This window comes from Pithys albifrons, chromosome Z (genome assembly GCF_047495875.1).
Source record: "Pithys albifrons albifrons isolate INPA30051 chromosome Z, PitAlb_v1, whole genome shotgun sequence".
NCBI lineage: Eukaryota > Metazoa > Chordata > Aves > Passeriformes > Thamnophilidae > Pithys > Pithys albifrons.
The window spans coordinates 35,061,446-35,074,638 of NC_092497.1; positions in this window are offsets into that span (position 1 = coordinate 35,061,446).

Here is a 13,193-nt window from a genome sequence, read left to right on the forward strand (position 1 = left end):
ATTTTCTGCTCTTCATTCCAAGACTCCAGGTTTCCTAAATTAACAAGGGCAGACTGGAAGTATCCCTGGTGCCATGGGAAATAACAGCTTCATCCCACAGAGCTCCACAGAATATGAGCCAAATCCTACATTTTAGGCTTCCGTTTGGATGCTAGATGTTCCTGTGTGTATCCCTCCATTTATCTATATGCATATCTTCTCAACTCAGGCAGCATTTGCAAATTATTTCTGCCTCAAAGCTTATATTTGTTTCCTCCTGTTTAAGAAATCTGGCACTGATCTGCTTTAAATTAAGAACATGTGTCATATCTCATAATTTTAAGGAGGTTTATCCCAGCCTACATTCTGAAAAGCAGTATTCCCCACAGCAGAAGCTGCAGGCTAGTTCTCCCTCTAAAGATTCACATTTGTATTTTAGTTTCCAGATCCTATTTCTAAATGAAAATTGTTATGCTCTAAAAGAATCTACCTGGAAGAATCTCTCTTTGGGAAAGAGATCCCTCCTTGGCACCTGCAGTTACTTAGATGCCATTCCCCATTTTTCAAAGATCCTTGGTTTCTATCCATCTCTTGCATTACCAGTGCTGCTAGGTCTTGGCATATCAGGGAATTTGGTTTTTTTCCCCCAGTGACAATAGAATTGAAGACCTTCATACCAAGTGCATCTTAAAACTGGCAGTTGGACTGCTCTAACCGTCGAGTATTCATAAACTGGAATTTTACTAGGACTAGTTGACTGTTAAAATCTAAGTGGAAATTTACAGTTAGCTGAACTGATCTTGGATGACTTACAGATAAAGACATAGGTTAATTAAGCTGTAAGTCTGTGCAGAATGATAAGCAACGACTGTCCAGAGGGAACTGTTGAACTAACTTTAAGTAACTGCTGAAAACATAACAATTTTATAATAGATATCTGTCTTGGGTTGAGCTGGCAAAATGCCAACTGTCCAAGACACAGAGAAAGGGTTCCTCCTCCCCCCAACCAGCTAAGGGAAAAAGAAGAGGGAGAGGAAAAAAAAAATCTTCATGCTGAAACTAACTATATGTATTTATACAAAAAAGAGAAAGTTAAGAGAAAACTACAATATAACACACACTTACACAAGTTATATATATATAACAAGAAATAACTTCCCACTCCCCAATTAATACAAAGTGTATTACTCTAAATTTATAAGTACTCTAAAAGACACCCTTCAAGAAAGAGAAGGTATAACAACAAAATGTTTCTACTTCCCTGAACTCAAACAAAATGCAAGCAGCAGCAGCCAGAGCAGGGTCTAGCACAGTAGAGGAGCTGCAAGACGTTCTCCTCTTAGTTCAGCCATGATGGAACTGACCAAGCCACACCCACACACCGGCTCTTAGCTCTTCTGAGATGATGTCATAACATGGCATGGAATAAACTTTACTGGCTAGAAGAAGTCAGCTGTTAGCTAGCTCAGCCCAGCTCAAGTCAGCTGACAATTCCAGGCCTAGTCTGAACTTTAAAGACTAAAGTTTTGGCCTACTTGGCTAAACTCATAACATATTCCACCCCTTATTCCATACCATGTTACATCACTCATATTTTAAATCTATCTGTTCCCGCACTTAAACTGTCTTTGTTCTTTCCAGGGCTGTCTTCCACCCCTCCATATTGTAGGCAATAGTCCATTAGGATGGGGTAGGTACTTCAGGCAGAAAAAAACAGTTCATCATTGGACATCAACACCAGTTCAGCTCAGGTCTTCTGCATCTGATGGTCTATGTCCTGCAACACAAAACTTGAAATGCAAGTTACCTTTTTTTCTCAAGGTTAAATGTCCTTGAGGCACACATTGGGATCCTCCCATCCCCTTCTCAGGGGTCAGTATACCCTCATTAGGGTCACCATCCCCACACTGGGGTTACTGGCCCCACACTGGGGTCTCCATCCCTCCCTCAGGGGTTTCACAACAGCAAGCACATGTTTCACAATTGTGGATAACCTTAAGAATAGTGTTCATGGTTAAATCCACTCCTCGGCCTTGTCCACATACAGGTGGCCTGAGGCATCATGGGCCCATTGAGCCAGGAACAACTCTCCCTTATGCCAGTCCAGGTGTGATGTTCCTCATTAGCTCGGCCTTTGGGCACATGAGCATCCACATGATGAATTTCCACAGATTCTACTCAAGTGGCAGTGTCCTGCCACACACCAACAGCCCACATGGGCCTCTTCGCACTTTTAATTAGTCTTCTTTCATCGGTCCAGCTACCCTCAGAGGGGCACTGGCTGTCATCTACAAGTCAGTGTAGAGGTACAGTCTTGGCTACTCTTTTGTTTCAGCCATGTCCAGTAGACTCAGTTGTTTTCCTCTTCTTAGATGGAGGCAGGGCAGTCTTACTGCTGTTCTTGGCTCTGTTCTGGGACCTCTGCCTCAACATGTGGACAGTTTTTCACCGGCTTTCTTATGTTTTGATTTCCATACCTGGACTTCAAGCACAGAAGTAGATTCACTGTTCCACCTCCTCATGTCTTTTCCCTGGTCACACAGTTCACCACATGACTCACACTTGGGGTTTGATCTCTGTCGAGGTGGGGCAGGAGAGAAAGACTGCTCTTTTGGACTGTAAAGCCTCTTTCCTGAGTGGCTACATTACAGCAGGCATAAGTCGAGCTGTTTGAACTCACAAAAACAGTCAGTACAAGGAATAAAACGAGCATTCAGTAGCAAGAGAACATTGTTTAACTTATTTGTTCTGGATGTACCAAAACACTGCAGATATCAAGGAATGTTTCAATAACAATGCTCCCGGGAACCCTACCGACTTTCTGGGACACTTGCCAGCGTCCTTGATTTTGCCTGCATTCCCCACCATTTATCTGTCTTGGGTTGAGCTGGCAAAACGCCAACTGTCCAAGACAGAGAGAAAGGGTTCCTCCTCCCCACAACCAGCTAAGGGAAAAAGAAGAGGGAGAGGAAAAAAAAACCCTCTAAACCAGGTTTATGCTGAAACTAACTACATGTATGCATACAGAAGCTGCTAGATGACTATAAAAAACAATCCCAAATTGTTGTATGTGAGCAAAAAGCACTTTATCCCATAAACCCCCCAACTTTGTCTTGGGTTTAATTTTCTTACAAGAATTTGGACTCCCAACAAACTCTGAGCAGATACTAGATATTGGATGAGGTAATTTTCCTGCCACAGCTGCTGAAAGTTAAAATCCCAGACAATTTAGAATAAAAACAATCAATAAATTGTCAACTTTGGCTTATGTGCTCTTTAATATAAACAAGTCTGAGTATTCAATTTTGCAAGTGTGTTTGCACAACTCAAGATAACTGCTCCACTTCTGTTCCAATGCTATTTAGTTTGCCACTGCCTGTAATGTTTTCTGCAGTACATGTACACGATGCTATACAGTATGTATGCTTATAAACTTATATGTATGAAAAGTATTTTCTGAAGAAGGCTCTTGTTTTCCTACTGCCTCTTAAAAAAACTGCCTCTCTTTCTTTGCCTCCATCCCTGCTCTCTGCACTTCACTCTTGGAAAGGCTTTGTTAAAGGACTAATAACTTCAATGCAAGCACTCATGGAGAACAAGCAAAACATCTCAGAAGCTGTCCAGTATTTCACCAATTTTGAATAGGTCAGATCCTCCCTATGTTTAAAGTAGGAGATAAGCTTATGTAACTTGATTGAACTGGGACATTACAAAAAAAATTTCCTTTATCTAAGCTTGACTTACGTAATGCTCTCTGCTGTTGCTACCAAAGAGTCAGGCAGGCTCTGTGACATGAAGTGCATTCAGAATTTTAAAAAGGAAACAATACAAACTCAAATCCTTATTCTTTCAGGTAATAAAATTACTCAGCTTGGGGATTTATTTGGCAGAACTTAGAATGTATCAAATCTGACTGAAGATCTGGAAACTCAGTGTCTTGCTAATACCTTTAAAAGGGAAACCTACTCACGATGAATACAATGCTGACTTCATGATTATGAATAAAAATATGATCAACCAACTGACACAGCTTTTCTGAGACACACTGCTGCAATACTGGTCTGCCTGATGGTCAAATCTCAGAACACAAGGTTTCCTCTGCTTGACAATGAACATTCACAATTTTTAAGAGTTTATATGGCCAAATTTCTAGCTTGAAAGGCTGTTGAAGAGTTTAAGTTTTGTTTTTCACACGTTGTCAAAAGATTTTTTGTTTTGGCTTGTGTGCTTTCAAAGGCAGAACAGAAATATTTTCAAAGGCACTATTCATGCCAGTATTTAACTGATTGACAGCTCTTCTTCTGCATGCTGGTGAAAGCTGCTAAATTGTAGCTTTGGCTGGAAGGAGCTGACAGTGAAATTAAACACCTCTTCCTCAATCCCAAATATCTGCAAATCTAAAGGGTCTTTTGTTGAAATATTTCTGAGTTTCAGAGAGCTGGGCAAGTAAGAAAAGTAATTATTTTTTCCAGTTCTCTCCTTCTGCTTATTGCTATAGAATCCAACTCTGAGCCCTGCACTCAGAGTAACTATTTCTACCATCCTCTTCAGCCTGCGATCTAACAGAGGTTGTTAGTTTCTGTTAGGTGTTTTGTTTCGTCCCACATCAGTCCAATGAAAGAAGGACAAAGTTAATAATTCTGGCTATTCTTACATTTAAAACTTCTAGAGTAGAAAAAAAAAGAAAAATTGAAAAAATAGCCTGTGTAAAGTAATAGGACTTTGTTTTCTGTATTAGGGGAAAAAAAAAGACAAAAACCAAAGTAGGCACATATTTTAGATTTCATATCTTTTAACAGCAATGGATACATTTTAAAGCAGTGTTTACACACAATTGTCTACTTCAAGTAATTGTGCAGTTTCCATGAAACTGCTGCCACTTTTACCTTTTTCTAATATTTTGAGCTTGCATTTTTAAATTTCCCCTTTTAAAAGGGGCATCTCAAGAAGGCTCAGTGGGAACCTCATAACTCTCTACCTGAAAGAAGGTTGCAGTGGGGTGGGGGCTGGTCACTTCTACTGTGCCTGCAGTGAGAGGACAAGAGGAAATGGCCTTAAGCTGAGACAGGGGAGAAAAAAAATTCACTGTTGGGACAGTCAGGCATTGCATTAGGTTGTCCAGGGAGGTGGTGGAGGCATCAGAATGGAGATGTCCAAGAAATGTCTGGATCTGGCACTGGGTGATGTGGTTTCCTGGTTTAGGGGTTACAGTGGTAGTGCTGGGTTGATGGTCAGACTGGATGATCAGAAAGATCTCTTCCAACATTGATGATTCTATTATTCTATGAAAACAATCATCCGAGTATTGCAAGACACATATGCTGGACTTTGTCCAATACATGGAAACAACTTGGACTTTATATGGGCATTTATATTTATGTATTTCCATTTCAGAGGTGGACTTTTTGAATGCTCATATAACAAGCGAGGCAGAGTCAGCCCTGACATTCTACAATATAAGACTATACCAGGAATGAAGGTTCTACACCTACATTAGCATTTGAATTGTTTCTTTGGTACAAGACCATTTATCTAATTTAATATTTGCAAATATTCTGACACATCAAATAAATGTGAAATAATCGTATCAACAGAAATATAAAGATGATTATTTTTAAAAGGACTAAAAGACAGTAAAAAGATGAGAGAAGAAGCAAAATGGGAATAGGAAGCTTCTCAAAAATGTGGATTTTGGATAGAGTATTTTGACAAAAGCTCATGCAAGATTTTGTTCTCTAGGTGCCCAATACTTTTGCCACACTCCTCAGTGTGTAAATTCTGAAAGTGGTTCACTTTTGTCTCAAGAGTTTTCACCTATTCAAGTATTCCTCTGTTATTTGACACAGAACAGATCTTCTTGCCCTTCACATTCTTTTAAACTTCAAAAGCCATTAGAGAGATGGCGACTTTGTCAGTCTGACAGAAAAGCCTTACATCAGCCTTTCACAGAGTCTGTCCAAATAAGGGAGTTATTTTCTTTCATTACTTTGGTAAAGCTGTTTGTGTCATCAGCCTCTCAACAGAAATGTCTATGAATCTCTTTGCAATTCTACCATCAAGCTTTCTTTTGTGACTGTTACTTTATACTGTTCCATCAGCCTTTTATCATGACCTTAAGGCCTACATTTCTCCAACTATTGATTTCACTCTTGAAAATAGCCTTCATTACCATTTGCAGATTTCTTAGGCACAAGATTTTGGGAACACAGTGGAAGAAGAGAACTTTGAGTAGAAGTCGTAGATTTAAACAGCAATTTTGTCTTACACTCAAACTATTTCTTACAAGAACTTAAATCAGCAAAACTTATAAAGGAGAACTGTTTTAAATGTTTTCAGAGGAAAATTAGGAAAATGATCCTGCCAAAATAAAATAAGAACCTTGCCGGAAGCTGTGCAGCCATCACTTTGATAGCACCCGTGTACATGAACTATGCTGAGACAAAAAAGAAAATAAACCCCACAAAACTTCTTAAGAATTCAAAAAGGAAAGTTTCCCCTGTATATAAAAGGAAGACTCTTCCAGCCCTACCTCCTTAAATGATCATACCTTACAGTCCTTTCTACTTTGTATACACCTAGGTCTTGTACATGCATATCTAAATATTTACGTATAAACATCAACATTCTTTCAATTTCAATTTTTCCCAACGTTTTTTGGAATTCAGGCTATTCCAAAACTTAGTTTCCAGGTTGCTACAAAAAAAGATTATTCTAACATCAGAAGTATACTGCCAAATTCAGTACAAGAGCCTTAAAAATTCATAGTAAATGGATGTAAACTGTACAAAATGACTTCAGAACTGCACACCTGTTCTATCAGCTGTGCCACAAGCATTAGAATATTCTACATAGACTCATTTTGTGGTGCTTTTAGCACAGCAGTAGCTGTGGTCAGGTGAAGAAGGCTGTCTTAGAACTTCATCCAAACTCTTCTAGTCTATTTTTGCCAGTAAATGCAATTCCCTTCTTTCCCACATCTGTTCCAGTTCTATTTCTAGAACTACTTAAAATGTTGATCTAGATTATCCTCCTGGCCAGCTATTTTCACCTGCATTATAGGAGATATAAAGACACCATGGTTATGCATAAACCACAAGCTGATCTGAACTACTTTTGTTTGTTATTATGTGGGGTTTTACTCTGCCATGCACAGTGCCAAATGCTACCCCAAGGAGCAAAACTTGGGTGAAAAAATACTGTAGTATTTCATCCAGAAGCAGCAAGGGAAGGTCCTCAGAATACCTCAACTTCTTGTAGCTTTGAGCAAGGCATTCTTCCTTCTTTGCCTAATGTTTTTGTCTCAGCAACTGCATAGTAATTCCTCCTTTACCCCAGAATTTTTTCTGTTTTTACCTTCAGACACCGTAAGCTCCCACTACAGGAAATTTCTTGTTGTGTCTTTGACTGGAACACAAAGGGGAGCTTACCTTCAACTTTTTGTGCACTTTGTTGTAATGACACTAAAGCAAGTTGTAAAAACTTTTGGGCAGTTCTGTTGAGACCATTCCAACTAACATTACTTTTAGATGTTTTCGGGGATTTTTTTCCATTGTGCAAGACAGTAGTTTCAAATAAATTATTGCTAAATTAGTTTAACAGTTCCTCCATACCTAAGTACCATCTAAACAGCTAAACCACTGGTTTTTTTGTGAGATGCCTGGCTAGGGGGAATTTCCAATAAGAGCTGACGTAATATTTTGCTTGTGAAACAGACAGAGAGTGTCACTTGTGTCATCCCTGGGCTGCATTGCAAAGGCATATCTTTGTGTCAACAAGGTGATGTGACCTGATGAGCTGATGTCCTCATCACTGATGCAAAAGTACTGGCAAGCTGGGAGAACTACAGCTGGCAAAGTTAGAAGTGACTTCAGGTTGGGGTCAGATGATGGCAACACCCCACTTTAGACAAGCAGAAGAAATCAAGTTTCAAATAGACATTGTTTCTGACCTAACCTCTACACCTGAAGAAAAGCAAACCTAATACACATTCTGACTGAAGGCTGAATGCTGGGCCTTTGCTGTGTATGCCTAATTTTCATTGTAATCAGCAGGAACTCTGAGTATGTCGAAGGTCAGAACTGAACACCAGCTTGAGCTCAGGTCAATACAACCATGTGATTTCATCAGCTCCACCTAAGTGTAATAAAGTAGAATTCAAGCTATCATAACACTGACTAATGCATTTCATGTTTAAGTAAAGATACAGAATTTTAAATTAGTGGAAGTCCAAGGAAATGAAGGTCAGTGGAAACCAAATCAATGACTTACTGTGCAAAATGTAAAAAAACCCCAGACATTTGTCAAATTGTAGCTTAAATATTCTGAGTACAAGAAAGCACTTCTGCAGGAGTGAGAGATGTGCTGAGAAACCAGACATTAAACCTGTGAAAGGAGAAGATACTGATGATACTGAAGAAGATAGTGATTTAAGTCAAATGAGTAACCTCAGCTACAGTGCACAAGTTTAAAGAACAAGCAATCTGATGAATGCCACTGAGAACTAAATGCTTCCAGTTGAATCCAAGAAAAAAGTAAAAACATTGTCCAGCCCTTTTTTCAGTGAAGAGAGGGGTATTTTCCTTTTTGAGATGCCTACTGCCTTGAATTAGCTTTGCCCTGTCTGCTTCCTCCATGCCCACCATGACATCAGATTATAATGAGTCTTCTCTTCCCAGAACATCACAGTTTTCATTCTACTCTGTATTAGCTGTCCCTTAGAAATATGACTGTATGAAGTGTAGGCTCTGACATATAGCATGAGTTAAACCCCCAAGCTCTCTACTCCTAATGATGCAGGGTATGAAGTACAGGGCAATTCTAACACTTCCAGCAGAAGCACACAGGACACTTGCTCAAGCTCTGATCACGCTTCTGTGAATCCTACGAAGACAGACAGACAGAAATTGCTAGTTTAAGTTTAGTTCTTGAACAAGTAATTCCCATCTCCCACCTCCCACATACAACCTGTACACACAGATTCAGGTACAGTTGTTGGGAGTTGTTTGGTTTGCAAATACATGGATACAGTTGGTTGCATACGACAATCTGTTCTAAACTGTCACATCTCTCACTGTAATTATCTTGATTTAAAAAAACAAACAAACAAAACCCAAACTTTTTCTGAAGAGTCTTCTTGATACATTTGGGATGGACTATTTGATTTACATTCTTAGAACAGGAAAAATTGCCCTTCAGAATCCTCCCAATTTGCTTTGCTGTGACTAGTCAGTTTAGTTGAGTTTATATATTTAGAAAGTAAATAATATTTAGAAAGCAGAAAATCTGCAGAGCCGGGGCAAATGTTAAATAAATCTGGTGTGTATGCATGTTATGAAACAGTGTTTTAACTTCTGTCTTCCCAAGTGAAAGTGGAGATTTTGTATTATCGTGTGACATAATATGTTCTCTATTTTAAATGGCATTAGGATTTAAAATATTTTACTACTGAAGTAGAGAAACACTCAGATCTTAAGCAAACCAGTCTTTGACCAGGAGCCAATTGTAATTATAATGTAATGTCTTCCAGCTGCTACTGTGAAATGTACCCGCAGAGCCTTTCCTGTTGGCTGCTAGGATTTGTTACACTTTAACCTTGAGCTCTTCTGGCAATGAAGGGCACGGTTCCACTTGTCTACTCCATCATGCTCACAGCAGTGTGATGATACATCAGCACGGCACAGCATGTCTACCAGGGTTCCTCCAGAAGGTGCTGAGCATTATGTTTGCACAATAAACAAATCTGGCTCTTGAATTCCTTCTTGCTTCCCTTAGCAATGTAAGACTTTGGGGATTTTGATCTTAAGAATTAAAAGGACTCCCAATAAGAGGTCTTCCAGGTTATGAGGACTTTTCACTATGAAATGACAACTATCTCAATATCCTCCTCCTTCAATGCCCTAATTGTAACCTCAGCATCCTAACTATTTGACTTAAAGGAAGGAATTAGACTTAATGCTTGCAAATGCAAGGTCAGTAAGGAAACAGATCCCTCTAATATGCAGATGTCTGTTAGCCTTGATACAAGCACCACTGATTAGGAGAGACAGGCAAGACAGATAATCCTGTCAATTTGGCACATTTGTTTAGCAGGTCTAAGCCCTAAGTAAAGATATAGTTTGAATATATTTGAAAATAGTGTGGTGGAAGAGTGGAGCAAAAAATACATGCATCTATACATCTTCCATACTGAATGTGTTGCTTTGCCTATCCTTTTAAATGTCTGACTCTTGCTTTATTAGTGCTTCACTGTAAAGTCACATTCCTTTTCCTAGCTGTAGCCCACGATGGAGGGGTGGGTTGTGAGGGAGAGAGAGAAAACAGTATAAAAAGTCAGGAATCAAAAACAGTGAAAACAAGATCGAAAGAGGAAGAGGAAAGAAGAAAATAAAACCACATGAAGAGTGCACTTTAAAATGCCTGGCTTATTTTCCCTGCTTTTACTCCGGTTTGTTATTACTGGTGAGAATCCAGTAAAGACACCCTCTCAACTTGAGAAGACCTTCAACCATGCTGAAAAATACAGTTGCAGGCCAACTAGTGTTCTCCAGTGAGTAGTAATGCTACTTACTGGAGTAAGGCAAAAAGTGGGAAAAATAGTATCTAATCAGAACTGTAGGGAGAAAACAATGTGTGCATGTGGAAAAAGATGATTTCCAAGTTGAAAACTAACCAGGAAATAGGCTTGGAATAATGGAAAACAGTAAACAAATTCCGATGAGATGAACTAACTTTGTGCCCTGCAATGAAAAGTAATTGGAAAGTAAAGAAAACAAGGGGATTGGAGCCAGAGTATCGCAAAACCTGTCACAGTCTTGGATCCCAGATATCCCACACATTTCTGGTGCTAGGCACCTCTTGGAAGAACAGTCTGTCTCCCGTTAGACTCATGAGAGTTCACAGGAGTTTATAAATTGCAGCTGCCTGTGCTGGAGGGGATCTAAGAGATATAAAGTACATCACTGCATTGGTGCTGCTCCTTCCAAATGCACAATCTCAAAAACTTACCATTACATCAGTAGGATAGAGAGACAGCAACACTGCTGAATCCAGTTCTACTTCTGTGGGGATCAATAGTAAACCTCACGATTTATTATAAAAGCCTTTGTTGGAAAAGCTTTTCTGAATGTCAACATTTTCTTACTTAGCAGATTTTCTTTCAATCCCTCTTTATTGTTTTTTTTTGTTGTGGTTTGATTTTTTTCAGGGTGATATTACCTTTCTATAAAAGAATCTCACTTCCATCAAGAATTTTCCTGTAAACCAGTGGGTAGTCATCTTATACATAAATTTCTTCTGATATTAAATCCCCTGTGCTCATTATCTCCATGCAGGAAGAGGTTGTATGTGCCTGAAACTTGTCCATCTTTCATAATTGTACTAGCTAGTCTAGTAACTCTTGTAGAAAGGATGTTTTCTTTTGCATTGGTCGCTGGGCATTATACTTACTAATACATGAAGTATAAAAATTAATTATAAGACCCACTCTTATCACAAAGACACCCCATTCCCCCCATCATGATTGCCTGTAAGTCAATTACCTTCTTGTGCCTTGTCTTGAAATGTGATGCCAAAGGATGAGCCCGTGGAAACTACTGATATATCTGGAAGAGACACTGGTAGCATGAGGAGTTACCTGAGAAGTTAGCTGGCTTATGAGATTCTGTGTCAACACACAGTCAGCTAGTAAAGTCTATGCTTTGGAGAAATGCCAGCAGAGCTGCAGCATCCCAAGAGGCCAGTGGACACCCCAGAACAGTGCTCCAGTGAATGTCCTGCACCAGACCTTTATCAATCAGCAAAAAAGAGCTAGTTCAGATATGCCCAAGATTCATTCAAGTAGGATGGCAATACCGGCTCCTATAATCCATGACGTCCCCACCCTAGCAAGCAAGGCCCTGTACTTTGGTCGCTAATAGGAACTTCAAGTACTTATTAAACAAAAATAAATATCTTCTCAGCGCTCTTAGTGTTTGGTATAAGCTATTTACATCACAATAACATGACTAGTAGTAACACTGAGAAATCAGCACTGCTTTAAACTGTTAAATCATTGCCTTTTCACCAATCAATAATTCCAAATCTTTTCTAGGGGTATGCTTTCACCAGAGTCCTCACGGGAATATTGCACGTGGACATCTTATGTGCTCTTAGGAGCTAAAGCTGTGAGCTCATTGAGACTTCTATAAAATATTCATTTCAGATCTGGTTTGTCTAAGCAACTCTGGTCTTAGAACCTTACGATTACTGTGAGTAGGATTTCTTGATCCAAGGTCATTCTCTTTCCTTCTTTGTTGCATGTTCCCCCTTGCAGGGTTATTTAAATTATCTTGTTTAAATAGAATAATTTCCATGAATCCAGAGCATTGCATAGTATGTAGGCATGTCTGTGTGGTAAATTAATGTGCTGCCACTTTTCATAAATGTCAGGAAGCTGCTTTCAAGCCACTATATTTATTTACCAACAAGGTCAGAATATCTTTGTAAAGGGTTAAACCACTATTAGTTCCAAGGTGTCATGTTGGTGAGTATGACTAGTACACCACCAAAATATTTTCTTTCTTTTCATCCTAAATCTGTTGGGAGAGAATGATGATGGAGACAGTTGAAATGGTTGCAGCTTCACTGTTTATTAAGTGTCACCTTACTGGCACACTTTCTACCTTGCACCAATAACAGCTGAAAGTATGTGTAGCTCCTCATGAACTCTGGTGATTTACTGCTCTGCACTTAACAAATCTGGCACTAATTTCAATGTGTCTTAATATGGAAAACCACAGACTGTGGTGTCTCAGAAGATTCTTCAATTTGCTTTGACACTTCAGCCTTTGAAAAGTGTATGGTCAGATAGATAGATAGCTGAAGGTAACAACTGCTCAGCTTGTACATTTTAAACCACTGGTGAGCCTTGGTGCTGATTGCTCCTCACTGAACTATACAAATGTCGTCATACAGTTAATCCCATTGAGCCTGCAGCCTATGGCAAAGCCTGGACTTTGGAGTCTCTTTTGCTCTCAATAGGGATTGCAAATCCAAGCAAGCGGCACTTTGAAAATGCAGTTAATTGCAATTGCTTGTGTTTTTTCAAATGGCAAAGGGAATATCCCTTACAGCTAGAGAGCAACAACTGTTTCAAATAAATGCCTTATAATTAAGGTAAGCATGTAGTATTACAGTGACTCCATAACTCACCCATCTACTTGAGATCCTCTTGCTAA